Consider the following 19,420-nt stretch of genomic DNA (forward strand, 5'->3'; position numbering starts at 1 on the left):
GTCGATTTCCCCCCATTTTCAGCCAAAATTCTTCCATTTTGGGCAAATTTCTCCATTTTGGGGTGGAATTTCCTCATTTGTGTTGGAATTTCTTCACTTTTGGCTGAAATCTCCCCATTTTTGGGTCGATTTCCTCCTTTTTTGGGTCGATTCCCTCCTTTTGGGCTGAATTTCTCCATTTTGGGTGGAAATTTCCCATTTTTGGGTCAATTCCCCCATTTTTGGGTGGAAATTTCCCATTTTTTGGTTCAATTCCCCCATTTTTGGGTCGATTTCCCCCATTTTTTGGGCTGAAATCCCTCCGTTTTGGGGCAAATTTCCCCAGTTTTTTTCGCCTCTTCCCTCCCTCCCCATTTCCGGGCCCATCCCCCCCACAGCTTTAACTCAAATCTCCCGTTTTTCCCCCCAAATTTCCTCCTCTTTCACCCCTCCCCCACCTCAGACCCGCTCGGCCCCGCCCCCCGACCCCGCCCCCGAGCTCGGCCCCGCCCCCCGCGCCGGCCGCCGCCGCCCCGCCCCCCACTCGGGGGCGGCCGAGGAGGAGGAGGAGGAGGAGGAGGAGAGGAAGAGGAGGACGAGGAGGAAGAGGAAGACGAGGAGGACGAGGAAGAAACCCCAAAACCGCCCGAAAAAGCCCCAAAACCGCCGCAGGAAGAGGCGGGGCCTAACCCGGAAGCGACCGCGGTGAAACAGGAAGAGGCGGGGTCGAAACCGGAAGAGGCGGAGCTCAAACCGGAAGTGGCGGGGGAGAGCAAACCGGAAGCGACGGAGATCAAACAGGAAGCGGAGGTGGCGAAACCGGAAGTGGAGGAGAGACGAGAGGAGGAGGAGGAGGAGGAGAGGAACCAGGAAGTGCCCGAGGAGACGGCGCCCCCTAGCGAGGCCTCCCCCGCCGCAGCGCCCCCTGGCGGCCGCAGCCCCTCCCCTCCCCCCGCTCCCCCCGCCAGAGAAGGGGGAGGGGCTCCCGGAAGAGGGGGAGGGGCCTAAAATGGAGGAAGAGGAAGAGGAGGAGCCCCTCCCCCCCTCGCTGAGCGCCGAGGCCCCTCCCCCACCCCGCCCCTCCCCCCCTTCCTCCTCCTCTTCCTCCTCCTCCTCCTCCTCCTCCTCTTCCTGCCCCTCCCCCCACGGGCCGGCCTCACCTGCGGGGGGGGCTCAGGTGAGTCACGTGGGGTGGGGGAGGGGGGTGGGGGAGGGGCGTGGGACCCCCCCCCCCCCCCCAATCGAGGCTGATTTTGGTTTGTTCCGCCAGGAGGGGGAGGGGCAGCGGCGGGGAGAGCCCCAAGGAGGAGAGGTGAGCGGGGGAGGGGCCCTTAAATGGGGCTGGGGTCCTTTAAGGGGTCCTAAAATGGGGCTGGGGGTCCTTTTTGGGGTCCCTGAAATGGGGCTGGGGGGTCCCAAAATGGGTCTGGGGTCCTTTTTGGGGTCCCTAAATGGGGTTGGGATCGATTTTGGGGGTCCCTAAATGGGGCTGGGGTCCCAAAATGGGTCTGGGGTCCTTTTTGGGGTCCCTAAATGGGGCTGGGATCGATTTTGGGGGTCCTTAAGTGGGTCTGGGGTCCTTCAAATGGGGCTGGGGTCACTTTGGGATCCATAAATTGGTCTGGGGTCCTTTAAGGGGTCCTAAAATGGGGCTGGGGTCCTTTAAGGGGTCTGGGGTCACTTTTGGGGTCCCAAAATGGGGCTGGGGGGTCCCAAAATTGGTCTGGGGTCCTTTAAGGGGTCCTAAAATGGGTCCGGGGTCCTTTAAGGGGTCGGGGGTCGATTTTGGGGTCCCTAAGATGGGTCTGGGGTCCCAAAATGGGGCTGGGGGGGTCCCAAAATGGGTTTGGGGTCGTTTTGGGGTCTTTAAATGGGTCTGGGGTCCCTAAAATGGGGCTGGGGTCGATTTTGGGGGTCCTTAAGTGGGGCTGGGGTCCTTTAAGGGCTCTGGGGTCGATTTTGGGGTCCCAAATGGGGCTGGGGGGTCCCAAAATTGGTCTGGGGTCTTTTAAGGGGTCCCTAAATGGGTCTGGGGTCACTTTGGGGGTCCTTAAATGGGGCTGGGGTCCTTTAAGGGGTCCTAAAATGGGGCTGGGGTCATTTTGGGGGTCCCTAAATGGGGCTGGGGGTGTCTTTGGGGTCCCCAAATGGGTCTGGGGTCCCAGAATTGGTCTGGGGTCCTTTAAGGGGGTCCTAAAATGGGTCTGGGGTCACTTTTGGGGTCTCTAAAATGGGGCTGGGGGTCGATTTTGGGGGTCCTTAAATGGGTTGGGGTCCCTAAATGGGTCTGGGGTCAACTTTGGGGGTCCCTAAAATGGGTCTGGGTCCTTTAAGGGGTCTGGGGTCCTTTAAGGGGTCCCTAAATGGGTCTGGGGTCCCTAAAATGGGTCTGGGGTCCTTTAAGGGGTCCCTAAAATGGGTCTGGGGTCCCCAATCGGGTCTGGGGTCCTTTAAGGGGTCGGGGGTCCTTTAAGGGGTCCCTAAATGGGTCTGGGGTCCTTTAAGGGGTCTGGGGGTCCTTTAAGGGGTCCCTAAATGGGTCTGGGGTCCCCAATCGGGTCTGGGGTCCTTTAAGGGGTCTGGGGTCCTTTAAGGGGTCTGGGGTCCTTTAAGGGGTCCCCAATTGGGTCTGGGGGTGTCTTTGGGGGGTCCCTAAATGGGTCTGGGGTCCCCAATCGGGTCTGGGGTCCTTTAAGGGGTCCCTAAAATGGGTCTGGGGTCCCCAATTGGGTCTGGGGGTCCTTTAAGGGGTCTGGGGTCCTTTAAGGGGTCCTAAATGGGTCTGGGGTCCCCAGTTGGGTCTGGGGTCCTTTAAGGGGTTCTGGGGTCCTTTAAGGGGTCCCCAATTGGGTCTGGGGGGTGTCTTTGGGGGGTCCCTAAATTGGTCTGGGGTCCCTAAATGGGTTCTGGGGTCCTTTAAGGGGTCCCCAATTGGGTCTGGGGGTGTCTTTGGGGGTCCCTAAATGGGTCTGGGGTCCCTAAATGGGTCTGGGGTCCTTTAAGGGGTCCCTAAAATGGGTCTGGGGTCCCCAATCGGGTCTGGGGTCCTTTAAGGGGTCTGGGGTCCTTTAAGGGGTCCCTAAAATGGGTCTGGGGTCCCCAATTGGGTCTGGGGTCCTTTAAGGGGTCCCCAATTGGGTCTGGGGGTGTCTTTGGGGGGTCCCTAAATGGGTCTGGGGTCCCTAAATGGGTCTGGGGTCCTTTAAAGGGTCCTAAAATGGGTCTGGGGTCCCTAAATGGGTCTGGGGTCCTTTAAGGGGTCTGGGGTCCTTTAAGGGGTCCCTAAATGGGTCTGGGGGTGTCTTTGGGGGGTCCCTAAATTGGTCTGGGGTCCCTAAATGGGTCTGGGGTCCTTTAAGGGGTCCCCAATTGGGTCTGGGGTGTCTTTGGGGGGTCCTGAAATGGGTCTGGGGTCCCTAAATGGGTCTGGGGTCCTTTAAGGGGTCCCCAATTGGGTCTGGGGGTGTCTTTGGGGGGTCCCTAAATGGGTCTGGGGTCCTTTAAGGGGTCCCTAAAATGGGTCTGGGTCCCCAATTGGGTCTAGGGTCCTTTAAGGGGTCTGGGGTCCTTTAAGGGGTCCCCAATTGGGTCTGGGGGTGTCTTTGGGGGGGTCCCGAAATGGGTCTGGGGTCCCTAAATGGGTCTGGGGTCCTTTAAGGGGGTCCCCAAAAAGGGTCTGGGGTCTCTGCCCCCGCCACCAGGGGGCGCCAAAGCGCGCCAGTGGGCGTGGCCTGCCCATATACGGCGCTCTTAGCCCCGCCCCCCTCACCCTCCCTTATAAGGCCATAACCACGCCCCCTTCTCCCCCCGCCTGTCATTCAACCCAAATCCCCGCTCCGATTGGCTGCTCACCCCTCCTTTAACCCCGCCCCCTCTCGATTCGCCGCCTCCCATTGGCTCCTCCTCCCGCGCGCGCGCGGGGCATGCTGGGATCGCGGCAAGATGGCGGCGCCGCCGGGCCGCGGCCGCCCCGCACAATAGCGGGGGGGGGGAGGGGGCGCGGGGTGAGGCCCGAAAGGGGCGGAAAATGAGGGAAAAAAGGGCGAAATCGGGCAAATCTGAGGGAAAAGCGGGGGCGAGAGGGCGGCTCCCAGCGGAAACGGGGCGCGGGGAGGCCGCGGGGAGGCGGGAAAAGCGAGCCGCGGGCGGCTGAGGGGATGGGAAGGGGATGGGGGGAGGGAGGGGAAGGGGTTAAAAAAAAAAAGGGGGGGTGGGAAAAAAAAAAAAGGGGGAGAAAAAGGGTTAAAAAGGGGAATTTTGGGGGGATAAAAGGGGATTTGGGGGGATAAAAGGGGATTTGGGGGGATAAAAGGGGATTTGGGGGGTCCCGGATGGGGTTTGGGGGGGATTTGGGGAGGAATTGGGGGGTCCTGGGTGGGTTTTGGGGGGGGGTTTTGGGGGATTTGAGGAGATTTTGGGGGGAATTTGGGGGATTTTTGGGGATTTTGAGGGGATTTTGGGGGGATTTTGAGGAGATTTGGGGGGATTTGGGGGGTTTGATGGGGTTTTGGGTGGATTTGAGGGGATTTTGGGGGTTTTGGAGGGGATTGGGAGGAGATTTTGGGGGATTTTGGGGGATTTGGGGGATTTGAGGGGATCTGGGGGGATTTGAGGAGATTTTTGGGGATTTGGAGGGATTTTGAGGGGATTTTTGGGGACTTTGGGGGGATTTTTGTGGATTTTGAGGGGATTTGTGTGGATTTTGAGGAGGATTTGGGGAGATTTGGGGGTTTTTGGGGGGATTTGAGGGATTTTGAGGGGATTTGGGAGGTCTTATAGGGTTTTGGGTGGATTTGGGGATTTTGAGGGGATTTTTGTGGATATTGAGGGGGATTTGGGGAGATTTAGGGGATTTTGGGGGGTTTGAGGAGATTTTGGGTGGATTTGAGGGGATTTGGGGCAGATTTTGGGGGGGTTGAGGGGATTTGAGAGAATTTGGGGGGATTTTGAGGGGATTTTTGGGGGGATTTGAGGAGATTTTGGGGGGATTTGATGGGATTTTGAGAGAATTTGGGGGATTTTGGGGGATTTTTGGGGATTTTGGGGCTGTTTAAGGGGATTTTGGTGCATTTGGGGGGAATTTTGGGGGATTTTGAGGGAATTTTGGGGGGGTTTGAGGGGATTTGGAGGAGATTTTGGGGAGATTTTGAGGGATTTTGGGGGGAATTTTGGGCGTTTTTGGGGATTAATGGGAAATTTTTAGGTCCGGAGCCCCTCCCCAATTCCCCCCCCAAATTTCGGATGGATGGAACCAAAATTCGCCCCTAAAATGCCCCAAAATTCCCCCAAAACCCCCCAAAATTGGGACCTCAGGGACAGAGACCCCTCAGAACCTCCCCAAATCCCCCCAAAAATCCCCAAAATCTCCCCAAAATGCCCCAAATCCCCCCTAAAATCCTCAAAAGTGCCCAGAATGCCCCAAAATTTCCCAAAATCCCCTCAAAAATCCCCCAAATTCCCCCCAAATGCCCCAAAATCTCCCCAAATCCCCCCAAATTTCAGATCTATGGGGCAGAGACCCCCCCAAGACCCCCCCAAATCCCCCTCAAAACCCCCCAAATTTCCCCAAAATGCCCCAAACCCCCCCAGAATGCCCCAAATTCCCCCAAAATCCCCCCAAAAAATCCCCCAAATTCCCCCAAAATTTCCCAAATTCCCCTAAAATTTTCCAAAATTCCCCCAAAACCCCCCCAAATCCTCCAAAAATTCCCCAAACCCCCCCCAGAATGCCCCAAATTCCCCCAAAATCCCCCCAAAAAATCCCCCAAAATCCCCCAAAATTTCCCAAATACCCCTAAAATTTTCCAAAATCCCCCCAAAACCCCCCAAATTTCGGATCTATGGGGCAGAGACCCCCCCAAATCCCCCCCAACCTCCCCAAATTTCCCCCAAATCCTCCACAAATTCCCCAAATCCCCCCAAAAAATCCCCCAAATTCCCCCAAAATTTCCCAAATTCCCCTAAAATTTTCCAAATTCCCCCCAAACTCCCCCCAACCCCCCCCAAATTCCCCCAAATCCCCCCCAAATCTTCCACAAATTCCCCAAATTCCCCCCAAAACCCCCCAAATTTCAGATCTATGGGGCAGAGACCCCCCCAAATCCCCCCAAAACCCCCCAAATTCCCCCAAAATTTCCCAAACCCCCCCAAAGTCCCCCAGAATCTTCCCAAAAAATCCCCCAAAATCCCCCCAAATCCCCCCAAAATCCCCCAAATTCCCCCAAAATTTCCCAAATTCCCCTAAAATTTCCCAAATCCCCCCAAACCCCCCCCAAATTTCAGATCTATGGGGCAGAGACCCCCCCAAATCCCCCCAAAACCCCCCAAATTCCCCCAAAATCCCCCAAATCCCCCCCAAATCCTCCAAAAATTCCCCAAACCCCCCCAAAACCCCCCAAATTCCCCCAAAATCCCCCAAAAAAATCCCCCAAAATCCCCCCAAATCTCCCCAAAATGCCCCAAAATCCCCCAAATTTCCCCCAAAATCCCCCAAATTCCCCCAAAATTTCCCAAATTCCCCCAAAACCCCTCCAAAATCCCCCCAAACCCCCCCAAATTTCACATCCATGGGGCAGAGACCCCCCCAAACCCCTCCCCCTCCCCTCCCCCCCCTTCCCGCATCCGCCCCTCCCCCCAGCCGCGTCTCCCCTCCCCCCCCCAGCTCGGAGCCGGCGCCGCCCATGGACCCGGGACCCCCCCCCGGCCCGGGGGGCCCCTCCCCCACCCCCGGCGCCCCCCCCGAGGTAACCCCGGCACCCCCGGGTGGGGGAGGGGCGCGGGGGGAGGGGGGGGAGGGGGAGCCCCAAAACGGGGGAGGGGAGGGGGGGGAGGGGAGGGGCTGCCCCAGGGAGGGGGAGGGGGAGGGGAACCGGCCCCGAAATTGGGGGGGTTTGGCCCCAAAATTGGGGGGGGGAGGGGGGGGTTGGGGCAGAGGTGGGGGGGGGCTGGCCCGAATTTGGGGGGGTTTAAACCCGAAATTGGGGGTTTTAGACCCAAAATTTGGGGGGTTTAGGCCCAAAATTGAGGTTTTTGCACCCTAAATTGGGGTTTTGACCCAAAATTGGGGGTTTTGACCCAAAATTGGGGTTTTTTCACCCCGAAATTGGGGGTTTTAGACCCGAAATTGGGGGTTTTAGACCCAAAATTTGGGGGGTTTAGGCCCAAAATTGAGGTTTTTTCACCCGAAATTGGGGTTTTTTCACCCGAAATTGGGGGTTTTAGACCCGAAATTGGGGGTTTTGACCCAAAATTGAGGTTTTTTCACCCGAAATTGGGGTTTTTTCACCCAAAATTGGGGGTTTTGACCCAAAATTGAGGTTTTTTCACCCGAAATTGGGGGTTTTAGACCCAAAATTGAGGTTTTTTCACCCAAAATTGAGGTTTTTGCACCCTAAATTGGGGGTTTTAGACCCAAAATTGGGGGTTTTGACCCAAAATTGAGGTTTTTTCACCCGAAATTGGGGTTTTAGACCCAAAATTGAGGTTTTTTTCACCCGAAATTGGGGGTTTTAGGCCCAAGATTTGGGGGGTTTTTAGGCCCAAAATTGAGGTTTTTGCACCCTAAATTTGGGGTTTAGACCCAAAATTTGGGGGGTTTTTAGGCCCAAAATTGGGGTTTTCAGACCCAAAATTGGGGGTTTTTCACATCAAGTTGGGGTTTTTTCACCCAAAATTTGGGGGGTTTAGGCTCAAAATTGAGGATTTTTAACCGAAAATTGGGTTTTTTTCGCCGAAAATTGGGGGGTTTTAACCCCAAAATTGGGGGGTTTAGGCCCGAAATTGAGGTTTTTGCACCCTAAATTGGGGGTTTAGACCCAAAATTTGGGGGGTTTAAGCCAAAATTTGGGGGGTTTAGACCCAAAATTAGAATTTTTAGGCCCAAAATTGAGGTTTTTAAACCCAAAATGGGGGTTTTAGACCCAAAATTGAGGGGTGTAGACCCAAATTGGGGGCTTAGATTCAAAATTGGGTGGTTTAGGCCCAAAATTGAGGGGTTTTAACCCAAAATTGAGTTTTTTTTCACACGAAGTTGGGGTTTTTTCACCCAAAATTGGGGGGTTTAGGCCCAAAATTGATGTTTTTCACCCAAAATTGGGGGATTTGTCCAAAATTAGGAATTTTTAGCTCCAAATTTGGGGTTTTAGCTCAAAATTTGGGGGGATTTAGCCCCAAAATGGGGATTTTTTGGGTCCAAAACTGAGGTTTTTAGACCCAAAATTGGGGAATGTCCAAAATTAGCAATTTTTAGCTCCGAAATTGGGGTTTTTTTAGACCCAAAATCGGGGATTTTTAGTTCCAAAATTGGGGTTTTTGGACCCAAAATTGGGGAATTTGTCCAAAATTGGGGATTTTTAGGTGCCGAAATCGGCGTTTCCTCACCCAAAATCCACTTATGGGGCAGGCCCCATAGATCAGGACCCCCCCCAAATCCACTTATGGGGCAGCCCCACACATTGGGGACCCCCCCAAATCCACTTATGGGGCAGCCCCATAGATCAGGACCCCCCCAAATCCACTTAGGGGGCAGCCCCACACATTCGGGACCCCCCCAAATCCACTTATGGGGCAGCCCCACACATTCGGGACCCCCCAAATCCACTTGTGGGGCAGCCCCACACGTTTGGGACCCCCTCAAATCCACTTGTGGGGCAGCCCCACATCTCAAAAATGCCCCAAAATCGGGGCTTTTTCACCCAAAAATCCACTTGTGGGGCAGCCCCATAGATCGGGGACCCCCCTAAATCCACTTATGGGGCAGCCCCACACTTGGGGGGCAGCCCCCACGCCCCCCCCCCCCCCCCCGGACCCCCCACACGTCTCTTTTTTGGGCACCCAGCGCCGCCCCACGGAAGCGCCCGGAACCCCCCCCAAGGCCTCACTTGGGGGGCAGCGGCCTCGGCCCCACGGATCTCCCGGACCCCCCCAACTTATGGGGCAGCCCCCCAACTGCCCGGCACCGCCCCACAGAAGGACTCGGGGGGGGCCCCCCCCCCTGAAGGCGGCACTTGGGGGGCAGGAGGAGACTCCAACCCCCTCCAATCCCCCCCAAAAAATCCCACTTATGGGGCAGCCGGAGGAGGCAAAAAAGTCACTTGTGGGGCAGGAATGGACTGACCTGACCCCCAAGTTCACTTGTGGGGCAGGAACGAAGTGACCCCTAAGTTCGCTTATGGGGCAGGAACAGACTGGAGTGACCCCCAAGTTCACTTGTGGGGCAGGAACGAAGTGACCCCTAAGTTCACTCATGGGCAGGAACAGACTGGAGTGACCCCCAAGTTCACTTGTGGGGCAGGAACAAAGTGAAGTGACCCCTAAGTTCACTTATGGGGCAGCCCCATGGATCTGCAGTGACCCCCAAGTTCACTTGTGGGGCAGGAACGAAGTGACCCCAAGTTCACTTATGGGGCAGGAACGAAGTGACCCCCAAGTTCACTTATGGGGCAGCAAATGGACCCAAGCTCCACTTATGGGGCACCCCATGGATTTTTGAGCCCCCCAAGTCACTTATGGGGCAGAAACCTCAGCCGGACTCCACTTGTGGGGCAGAGAACGAGTCCCAGTGACCCCCGAGTTCACTTGTGGGGCAGAAAACGGACCTTGAAACAGCCACATCCTACTTGTGGGGCAGAGAAGGAGCTGCAGTGAGCCCCGGTTCCACTTGTGGGGCGCCCCATAGATCCTGAAGAGCTCTGGAGTCACTTGTGGGGCAGAGCACGGACCTGGAGCCCCCCCAAACCGCCACTTGTGGGGCAGAGAACAGACCCAGACTCCACTTATGGGCAGGAACGCCCCAAACCGCCACTTGTGGGGCAGAGCACGGACCCAGATTCCACTTGTGGGGCCGAGAGCGAATTCCAGTGACCCCCGACTGCACTTGTGGGGCAGAGCATCGACCTTGAACCCCCCCCGAATCCACTTGTGGGGCAGAAAATGGACCCAGACTCCACTTATGGGGCAGAGAGTGAGTTCCAGTGACCCCCAGCTCCACTTATGGGGCAGAGAATGAACCCAGAGTCCACTTATGGGGCAGAGCACAGACTTTGAACGCCCCAAAACCGCCACTTATGGGGCAGGAAGGCCCCAAACGCCACTTGTGGGGCAGAAAATGGACTTGGAACCCCCTAAAACGCCACTTATGGGGCAGAGCACGAATCCAGACTCCACTTATGGGGCAGGAAGGCGCCCAAATGCCACTTGTGGGGCAGAGAGCAAATTCCAGTGACCCCCAACTCCACTTATGGGGCACAAAGCAGACCTGGAACCCCCTAAGCCGCCACTTGTGGGGCAGGAACGCCCCAAAACCGCCACTTGTGGGGCAGAGAATGAACCCAGACTCCACTTATGGGGCAGGAAGGCCCCCAAACGCCACTTGTGGGCAGAAAACGGACCTGGAACCCCCCAAACGCCACTTATGGGGCAGAGAATGGACTTTGAACCCCCTCCAGACTCCACTTGTGGGGCAGGAGGGCCCCCGGATCCCACTTATGGGGCAGAGAGCGAATTCAGTGACTCCCAACTCCACTTATGGGGCAGAGAATGGACTTTGAACCCCCAAAATGCCACTTATGGGGCAGAGAACAGAACCAGACTCCACTTATGGGGCAGGAACGCCCCCAAACGCCACTTATGGGGCAGGAAATGGACTTTGAACCCCCCAAACCGCCACTTATGGGCAGAGAATGAGTTCCAGTGACCCCCAACTCCACTTATGGGGCAGAGCACGGACCTTGAGCCCCCCAAACGCCACTTATGGGGCAGGAAGGCCCCCAAACCGCCACTTGTGGGGCACAAAACCGACCTGGAACCCCCCCGGACTCCACTTATGGGGCAGAGAATGAACCCAAACTCCACTTATGGGGCAGGAAATGGACTTTGAACTCCCAAAACCGTCACTTATGGGGCAGGAAGGCCCCCAAACGCCACTTGTGGGGCAGAGCATGAACCCAGACTGCACTTATGGGGCAGAGCACGGACCTTGAACCCCCCCCCCAGACTCCACTTATGGGGCAGAAAACGGACCTGGAACCCCCCCAAACGCCACTTGTGGGGCAGAGAATGGACTTTGAACCCCCCAAAACGCCACTTGTGGGGCAGAGAACACACCCAGACTCCACTTATGGGGCAGGAAGGCCCCCAAACGCCACTTATGGGGCAGAGAACAGACCCAGACTCCACTTATGGGGCAGAAAATGGACTTTGAACCCCCCCAAACGCCACTTATGGGGCAGAGAACAGACCCAGACTCCACTTATGGGGCAGGAACGCCCCAAACCGCCACTTATGGGGCAGAAAATGAGTTCCAGTGACCCCCAACTCCACTTATGGGGCAGGAAATGGACTTTGAACCCCCCCAACTCCACTTATGGGGCAGAGCGCGGACCTTGAACCCCCCCCAGGCCTCCACTTATGGGGCAGGAAGGCCCCAGTGAGCCCCGACTCCACTTGTGGGGCAGCCGCCGGACCCGCCCCTCCCCCCGGAGGTCTCCGCCCCCTAAGCGCCAAATATGGAAGTGGGGGAGGGGCTTTGGTGGTGGTGGGGGTGGGGTGGGGTGGGGTGGGGGAGGGGCGAGAGGAGGGGGGGGAGGAGCCGGAAGCTCCGCCCCCTTTGCTGACGCCCCTCCCCCACCCTCCCCTCCCCCCCCCCACTTTGGCCCCTCCCCCCCCCCTTGGCCCCTCCCCCGTCTCTCCCCAGGCCACGCCCAGGGGCTTCAAGAGGAAGATTTCGGTGCTCTGTGAGTGGGCGGGGCGTATGCAAATGAGGGGCGGGAGGCATGCAAATGAGGGGCGGGGGCATGCAAATGAGGGGCGGGAGTAAGCAAATGAGGGGCGGGAGCATGCAAATGAGGGGCGGGGAGTATGCAAATGAAGGGCGGGGATTGGGGAGGGGGGTTTGGGTATGTAAATGAGGGGGTTGGGTATGCAAATGAGAAGGTTTGGAGAAGGGGAGGGGTTTGGGTATGCAAATTAGGGGGTTCAAAAAGGGGGAGGGGTTTGGGTATGTAAATGAGGGGCGGGGCTTGGGTGGGAGGGGTTTGGGTATGCAAATGAGGGAGGTTGGGAAAAGGGGAGGGGCTGTGGTATGCAAATGAGGGGGGTTGGGGAAATGGGAGGGGTTTGGGTATGCAAATGAGGGGTTTGGGGAAGGGGAGGGAGAGGAGGAGCTTCTTGTATGTAAATGAGGGGGTTTGGGGAAAGGGGAGGGGTTTGGGGATGCAAATGAGGGGGTTGGGCATGCAAATGAGGTGGGTTTGAGAATGGGGAGGGGCTTCTTGTATGTAAATGAGGGGATCAGGGGAAGGGGAGGGGTTTGGGTATGCAAATTAGGGGGTTCAAAAAGGGGGAGGGGTTTGGGTATGCAAATGAGGGAGGTTGGGAAAAGGGGAGGGGCTTCTTGTATGCAAATGAGGGGGTTTGGGGAAAGGGGGAGGGGTTTGGGTATGTAAATGAGGGGGTTGGTATGCAAATGAGGGGGGTTGGGGAAAAGGGGGTTGGGGTATGCAAATGAGGGGCGGGGCTTGGAGAGGGGAGGAGGTGGAAGGAATTTTGGGTATGCAAATTAGCGGGGTTTGGGTATGCAAATGAGGGGGGTTTGGGGGAGGGGGAGGGGTTTGGGTATGTAAATGAGGGGCGGGGCTTGGATGGGGAAGGGGTGGGAGGGGTTTGGGTATGCAAATGAGGGTGAATAAGGGGAAGGGGAGGGGCTTGGGTATGCAAATTGGGGGATTGGGGTATGCAAATTAGGGTAGTTCAGAGGATAGGAAAGGGGTTTGGGTATGCAAATGAGGGGGGTTGGAAAAAGGCAGAGGGGTTTTGGGTATGCAAATGAGGGGGTTTGAGCGAGGGGAGGGGCTTCCTGTATGCAAATGAGGGGGTTTGGGGAAATGGGAGGGGTTTGGGGATGCAAATGAGGGGCGGAGCTTGGGGTGGGAGGGGGGCTGGATATGTAAATGAGGGGGGTTGGGAAAAGGGGGTAGGTTTGGGTATGCAAATGAGGAGGGTTTGGGGAGGGGTTTGGGGATGCAAATTAGAGGGTTCAGAAAGTGGGAGGGGTTTGGGTATGTAAATGAGGGGCGGGGCTTGGGGGAAGGGGGTTGGGGATGTAAATGAGGGGGGTTGAGGGAAGGGGGAGGGGTTTGGGGATGCAAATTAAAGGCCTGGGTATGCAAATTAGGGGCTTGGGTATGCAAATGAGGTGGGCTTGAGAGAGAGGAGGGGCTTCCTGCATGTAAATGAGGGGGCTTGGAGAGGGGCTTGTGTATGTAAATGAAGAGTGCTTGGGGAAGGGGAGGGGTTTGGGTATGCAAATGAGGGGGGTTGGAGAGAGAGGAGGGGCTTCTTGTATGCAAATGAGGGGGGTTTGGGGGAAATGGGAGGGGTTTGGGCATGCAAATGAGGTGGGTTTGGGGAAAGAGGAGGAGTTTGGGTATGCAAATTAGGGGTTTGGGTATGCAAATGAGGGGCTTTGGGGAAGGGGAGGGGGTTTGGGTATGCAAATGAGGGTGGATAAGGGGTAAGGGGAGGGGCTTGTGTATGTAAATGAGGGTTGGGAAAGGGGGAGGGGCTTCTTGTATGCAAATGAGGGGGGTTGGGGAAGGGGAGGGGTTTGGGTATGCAAATGAGGGGGGTTGAGCAAGGGGAGGGGCTTGTATGCAAATTAGGGGGTTTGGGGAGAGGGGAGGGGTTTGGGGATGTAAATGAGGGGGGTTGGGGTATGCAAATGAGGTGGATTTGGGGAAAGAGGAGGGGTTTGGGTATGCAAATGAGGGTGGGTATTGGGAAAAGGGGAGGGGCTCTGTATGTAAATGAGGATGCTTGGGAGAATGGGATGGGCTTGCATATGCAAATGAGCTACTTAATTTATGTAAATTGGGGGCTTGGGGTGGAAAAAAGAGGCGGGGCTTCCTTAATTAATGAGCTAACGAGGAAACCCCCCGGCAGGCGCTGATTAAGGGGTGAATTGTTAATTAGCGTATGCAAATGAGACGCCCGGAGCGGGATTGGGGAGGGGGCGGGGCTGGGGGGGGGCCGGGGTTAATTAGCATCGCTAATTAGCAGCCGGGGGGGGGCAGATGGGGGTCGCAGAGGGGGTGTCAGGGTTAATTAAGATCCCTAATTACCGTGGCTAATTAGCAGTCTGGGGGTGGATTGGGGTGGATTGAGGGGTGCTGGGGCTAATTACCATCCCTAATTAGCATCCCTAATTAACAACCGGGGGGACAAATGGGGGTCGCACAGGGGGTGTCGGGGTTAATTAAGATCTCTAATTAGCGTCACTAATTAGCAGCCAAGGGGGACAAATGGGGCTCGCACAGGGGGTGCCGTGGCTAATTACCGTGACTAATTACCGCCGCTAATTAACAGCTGGGGGTGGATTGGGGTGGATTGAGGGGTGCTGGGGTTAATTACCATCCCTAATTACCATCCCTAATTAGCAGCCAGGGGGGACAAATGGGGCTCGCACAGGGGGTGTCGGGGTTAATTACCGTGACTAATTACCGCCGCTAATTAACAACTGGGGGACGCAGGCAGACGGGGCTCGCACAGGGGGTGCCGTGGTTAATTAAGATCCCTAATTAAGGTCCCTAATTAGCAGCCAGGGGGACAAATGGGGGTCGCACAGGGGGTGCCGTGGTTAATTAAGATCATTAATTACCATCGCTAATTAGCAGCAGGGGGGACAAATGGGGCTCGCACAGGGGGTGCCGTGGTTAATTAAGATCCCTAATTAAGGTCCCTAATTAGCAGCCAGGGGACAAATGGGGGGCACACAGGTGGTGTCAGGGTTAATTACCGTGACTAATTACCGTTGCTAATTAACAGCTGGGGGACGCAGGCAGACGGGGGTTGCACAGGGGGTGCCGGGGTTAATTAAGATCCCTAATTAAGGTCCCTAATTAGCAGCCCGGGGCGGCGCAGCGGAGGCCGAGGGGGGCGGGGCCGGCGCGGGGGGGCCCCGGAAGCGGCGCTGGGGGGCGACGGCGCCCAAGAAGCCCTCGCTGAGCATCAGCACCGAGTCCCTCAAGGTGGGGGAGGGGCACGGGGGGTGGGGGAGGGGCACGGGGTGGGGGAGGGGCACGGGGGGGGCGGGGAGAGGGGCTGGGAAAAATCCCGGCGTTTTTACCTGGAGTTTTGGGGGGGTTTTTGCTCGAAATCGTCGTTTTTTGACCCAAAATTCCAGTTTTTTTCAGCAAGAATTCCCTTTTTTCTCCCAAATTTTCGGGTTTTGTCCCAAATTTCCGAGATTTTTGGCAGAAATATCCGGTTTTTTCCTCAAAATCCTCATTTTTTCCCCAAAATCCTCACTTTTTCCCCCCAAAATCCCCAAATTTTCCCAAAATCCCCAAATTTTCCCAAAATCTCCCATTTTTTTCCCTTAAAATCCCCATTTTTTCCCCAAAATCCCCATTTTTTCTCCCAAAATCCCCATTTTTTTCCCCCCAGATCCCCACTTTTCCCCCAAAATTTCTGGGTTTTTCCCCAAATTTCCCCATTTTTTCCAAAATCCCCATTTTTTCCCCAAAATCCCCCAATTTTCCCAAAATCTCACAGTTTTTTTTCCCCAAATCTTCATTTTTTTCCCCCAAATTTCCACCTTTTTTCCCCAAAATTCCCATTTTTTTCCCCCCTAAATTTCTGGGTTTCTCCCCAAATTTAAGAAGCCCTCGCTGAGCATCAGCACCGAGTCCCTCAAGGTGGGGGAGGGGCACGGGGGGGTGGGGGAGGGGCACCGGGGAGGGGGAGGGGCGGGGGGAGGGGCTGGGAAAAATCCGGCGTTTTTACCTGGAGTTTTGGGGGGGTTTTTGCTCGAAATCGTCGTTTTTTGACCCGAAATTTTTGGGTTTTGTCCCAAATTTCCGAGATTTTTGGCAGAAATTCCCAGTTTTTTCCCCAAAATCCTCACTTTTTCCCCCCAAAATCCCCAAATTTTCCAAAATCCCCAAATTTTCCCAAAATCTCCCGTTTTTTTCCCAAAATCCCCATTTTTCCCCAAAATCCCCATTTTTTCTCCCAAAATCCCCATTTTTTTCCCAAAATCCCCATTTTTCCCCCCCAAAATCCCCTTTTTTACCCAAAATCTCCCATTTTTTTCCCCAAATTTTCATTTCTTTCCCCAAATTTCCACCTTTTTTCCCCAAAATCCCCGTTTTTTCCCCCAAAATTTCTGGGTTTTTTTTCCCCAAAATCCCCATTTTTCCCCCCAAAATCCCCAAATTTTCCCAAAATCTCCTGTTTTTTTTTTCCCAAAATCTTCATTTTTTTCCCCCAAATTCCCATTTTTTTTCCCCCCGAAATTTCTGGGTTTCTCCCCAAATTTAAGAAGCCCTCGCTGAGCATCAGCACCGAGTCCCTCAAGGTGGGGGAGGGGCAACGGGGGGGGGGGAGGGGCACGGGGGGTGGGGGAGGGGCGGGGGAGGGCGGGGGGAGGGGCTGGGAAAAATCCCGGCGTTTTTACCTGGAGTTTTGGGGGGGTTTTTGCTCGAAATCGTCGTTTTTTGACCCAAAATTCCAGTTTTTTTCAGCAAGAATTCCCTTTTTTCTCCCAAATTTTCGGGTTTTGTCCCAAATTTCCGAGATTTTTGGCAGAAATTCACAGTTTTTTCCCCAAAATCCTCACTTTTTCCCCCAAAATCCCCAAATTTTCCCAAAATCCCCAAATTTTCCCAAAATCTCCCGTTTTTTTCCCAAAATCCCATTTTTTCCCCCAAAATCCCCATTTTTTCTCCCAAAATCCCCATTTTTCCCCAAAATCCCCATTTTTTTCCCCAAAATCCCCATTTTTTCCCCCCAAATCCCCATTTTTTTCCCAAAATCTTCATTTTTTTCCCCCAAATTTCCACCTTTTTTCCCCAAAATTCCCATTTTTTTTCCCCCTAAATTTCTGGGTTTCTCCCCAATTTAAGAAGCCCTCGCTGAGCATCAGCACCGAGTCCCTCAAGGTGGGGGAGGGGCACCGGGGGGTGGGGGAGGGGCACGGGGGGGGCGGGGGAGGGGCGGGGGGGAGGGGCTGGGAAAAATCCCGGCGTTTTTACCTGGAGTTTTGGGGGGGTTTCGGGAGTTTTTTCCCCAAAACCTTCGTTTTTTTTTCTCCCCAAATTTGCGTCTTTTTGACCCCAAATCCCCAAGTTTTCCCCAAAATCTCCCGTTTTTTTCCAAAAATCCCCATTTTTCCCCCCAAATTTTCACCTTTTTTCCCCCAAATTTTTGGGTTTTGTCCCATATTTCTTGAGATTTTTGGCAGAAATTCCCGGTTTTTTCCTCAAAATCCTCATTTTTTTTCCCCAAAATCCCCATTTTTACCCCAAAATCCCCAAATTTTCCCAAAATCTCCCGTTTTTTTCCCAAAATCTTCATTTTTTTCCCCCAAATTTTTGGGTTTTGTCCCAAATTTCCGAGATTTTTGGCAGAAATTCCCGGTTTTTTCTTCAAAATCGTCACTTTTTCTCCCAAAATCCCCATTTTTCCCCAAAATCCCCATTTTTTCCCCAAAATCCCCATTTTTTCCCAAAATCCCCATTTTTCCCCCCCAAAATCCCCTTTTTTTCATAAAATCTCCCATTTTTTTCCCCAAATTTTCATTTTTTTCCCCCAAATTTCCACCTTTTTTCCCCAAAATCCCCGTTTTTTCCCCCAAAATTTCTGGGTTTTTTTTCTCCAAAATCCCCATTTTTCCCCCCAAAATCCCCAAATTTTCCCAAAATCTCCCATTTTTTTTTTCCCAAAATCTTCATTTTTTTCCCCCAAAATTCCCATTTTTTTTTCCCCCCGAAATTTCTGGGTTTCTCCCCAAATTTAAGAAGCCCTCGCTGAGCATCAGCACCGAGTCCCTCAAGGTGGGGGAGGGGCACGGGGGGGGGGGGAGGGGCACGGGGGGGGTGGGGGGAGGGGCGGGGGGAGGGGCTGGGAAAAATCCCGGCGTTTTTACCTTTTACCTGGAGTTTTGGGGGGGTTTTTGCTCGAAATCGTCGTTTTTTGACCCAAAATTCCAGTTTTTTTCAGCAAGAATTCCCTTTTTTCTCCCAAATTTTCGGTTTTGTCCCAAATTTCCGAGATTTTTGGCAGAAATTCACAGTTTTTTCCCCAAAATCCTCACTTTTTCCCCCCAAAATCCCCAAATTTTCCCAAAATCCCCAAATTTTCCCAAAATCTCCCGTTTTTTTCCCAAAATCCCCATTTTTTCCCCCAAAATCCCCATTTTTTCTCCCAAAATCCCCATTTTTTCCCCAAAATCCCCATTTTTTTCCCCAAAATCCCCATTTTTTCCCCCCAAATCCCCATTTTTTTCCCAAAATCTTCATTTTTTTCCCCCAAATTTCCACCTTTTTTCCCCAAAATTCCCATTTTTTTTCCCCCCTAAATTTCTGGGTTTCTCCCCAAATTTAAGAAGCCCTCGCTGAGCATCAGCACCGAGTCCCTCAAGGTGGGGGAGGGGCACCGGGGGGTGGGGGAGGGGCACGGGGGGGCGGGGGAGGGGCGGGGGGGAGGGGCTGGGAAAAATCCCGGCGTTTTTACCTGGAGTTTTGGGGGGGTTTCGGGAGTTTTTTCCCCAAAACCTTCGTTTTTTTTCTCCCCAAATTTGCGTCTTTTTGACCCCAAATCCCCAAGTTTTCCCCAAAATCTCCCGTTTTTTTCCAAAAATCCCCATTTTTCCCCCCAAATTTTCACCTTTTTTCCCCAAATTTTTGGGTTTTGTCCCATATTTCTTGAGATTTTTGGCAGAAATTCCCGGTTTTTTCCTCAAAATCCTCATTTTTTTTCCCCAAAATCCCCATTTTTACCCCAAAATCCCCAAATTTTCCCAAAATCTCCCGTTTTTTTCCCAAAATCTTCATTTTTTTCCCCCAAATTTTTGGGTTTTGTCCCAAATTTCCGAGATTTTGGCAGAAATTCCCGGTTTTTTCTTCAAAATCGTCACTTTTTCTCCCAAAATCCCCATTTTTCCCCAAAATCCCCATTTTTTCCCCAAAATCCCCATTTTTTCCCAAAATCCCCATTTTTCCCCCCCAAAATCCCTTTTTTTCATAAAATCTCCCATTTTTTTCCCCAAATTTTCATTTTTTTCCCCCAAATTTCCACCTTTTTTCCCCAAAATCCCCGTTTTTTCCCCCAAAATTTCTGGTTTTTTTTTCTCCAAAATCCCCATTTTTCCCCCCAAAATCCCCAAATTTTCCCAAAATCTCCCATTTTTTTTTTCCCAAAATCTTCATTTTTTTCCCCCAAAATTCCCATTTTTTTTTCCCCCCGAAATTTCTGGGTTTCTCCCCAAATTTAAGAAGCCCTCGCTGAGCATCAGCACCGAGTCCCTCAAGGTGGGGGAGGGGCACGGGGGGGGGGGGGGAGGGGCGGGGGAGGGGCGGGGGGAGGGGCTGGGAAAAATCCCGGGGTTTTTACCTGGAGTTTTGGGGGGTTTTTGCTCGGAATCGTCGTTTTTTGACCCAAAATT

At 54.0% G+C, this 19,420-nt stretch overlaps 2 long non-coding RNA genes across 3 annotated transcripts; both read left to right on the forward strand.

The window, feature by feature from the left end:
- The first annotated feature begins 1,082 nt into the window (after positions 1-1,082).
- LOC138102278 (uncharacterized) lies at positions 1,083-6,678 on the forward strand. Its single transcript, XR_011147391.1, has 3 exons — positions 1,083-1,156; positions 1,250-1,291; positions 6,641-6,678. It is a non-coding gene; the product is annotated as an uncharacterized lncRNA (long non-coding RNA).
- A 2-nt stretch (positions 6,679-6,680) lies between these two features.
- LOC138102279 (uncharacterized) lies at positions 6,681-14,997 on the forward strand. 2 transcript variants are annotated; one of them, XR_011147393.1, is made up of 3 exons: positions 6,681-6,722; positions 11,672-11,711; positions 14,878-14,997. It is a non-coding gene; the product is annotated as an uncharacterized lncRNA (long non-coding RNA). The 2 variants fall into 2 exon arrangements; XR_011147392.1 differs by lacking the exon at positions 6,681-6,722 and adding an exon at positions 11,371-11,459.
- The last annotated feature ends 4,423 nt before the right edge of the window (positions 14,998-19,420 follow it).

The sequence above is a fragment of the Aphelocoma coerulescens genome, unplaced genomic scaffold (assembly GCF_041296385.1).
Source record: "Aphelocoma coerulescens isolate FSJ_1873_10779 unplaced genomic scaffold, UR_Acoe_1.0 HiC_scaffold_667, whole genome shotgun sequence".
NCBI classification, from domain to species: Eukaryota; Metazoa; Chordata; class Aves; order Passeriformes; family Corvidae; genus Aphelocoma; species Aphelocoma coerulescens.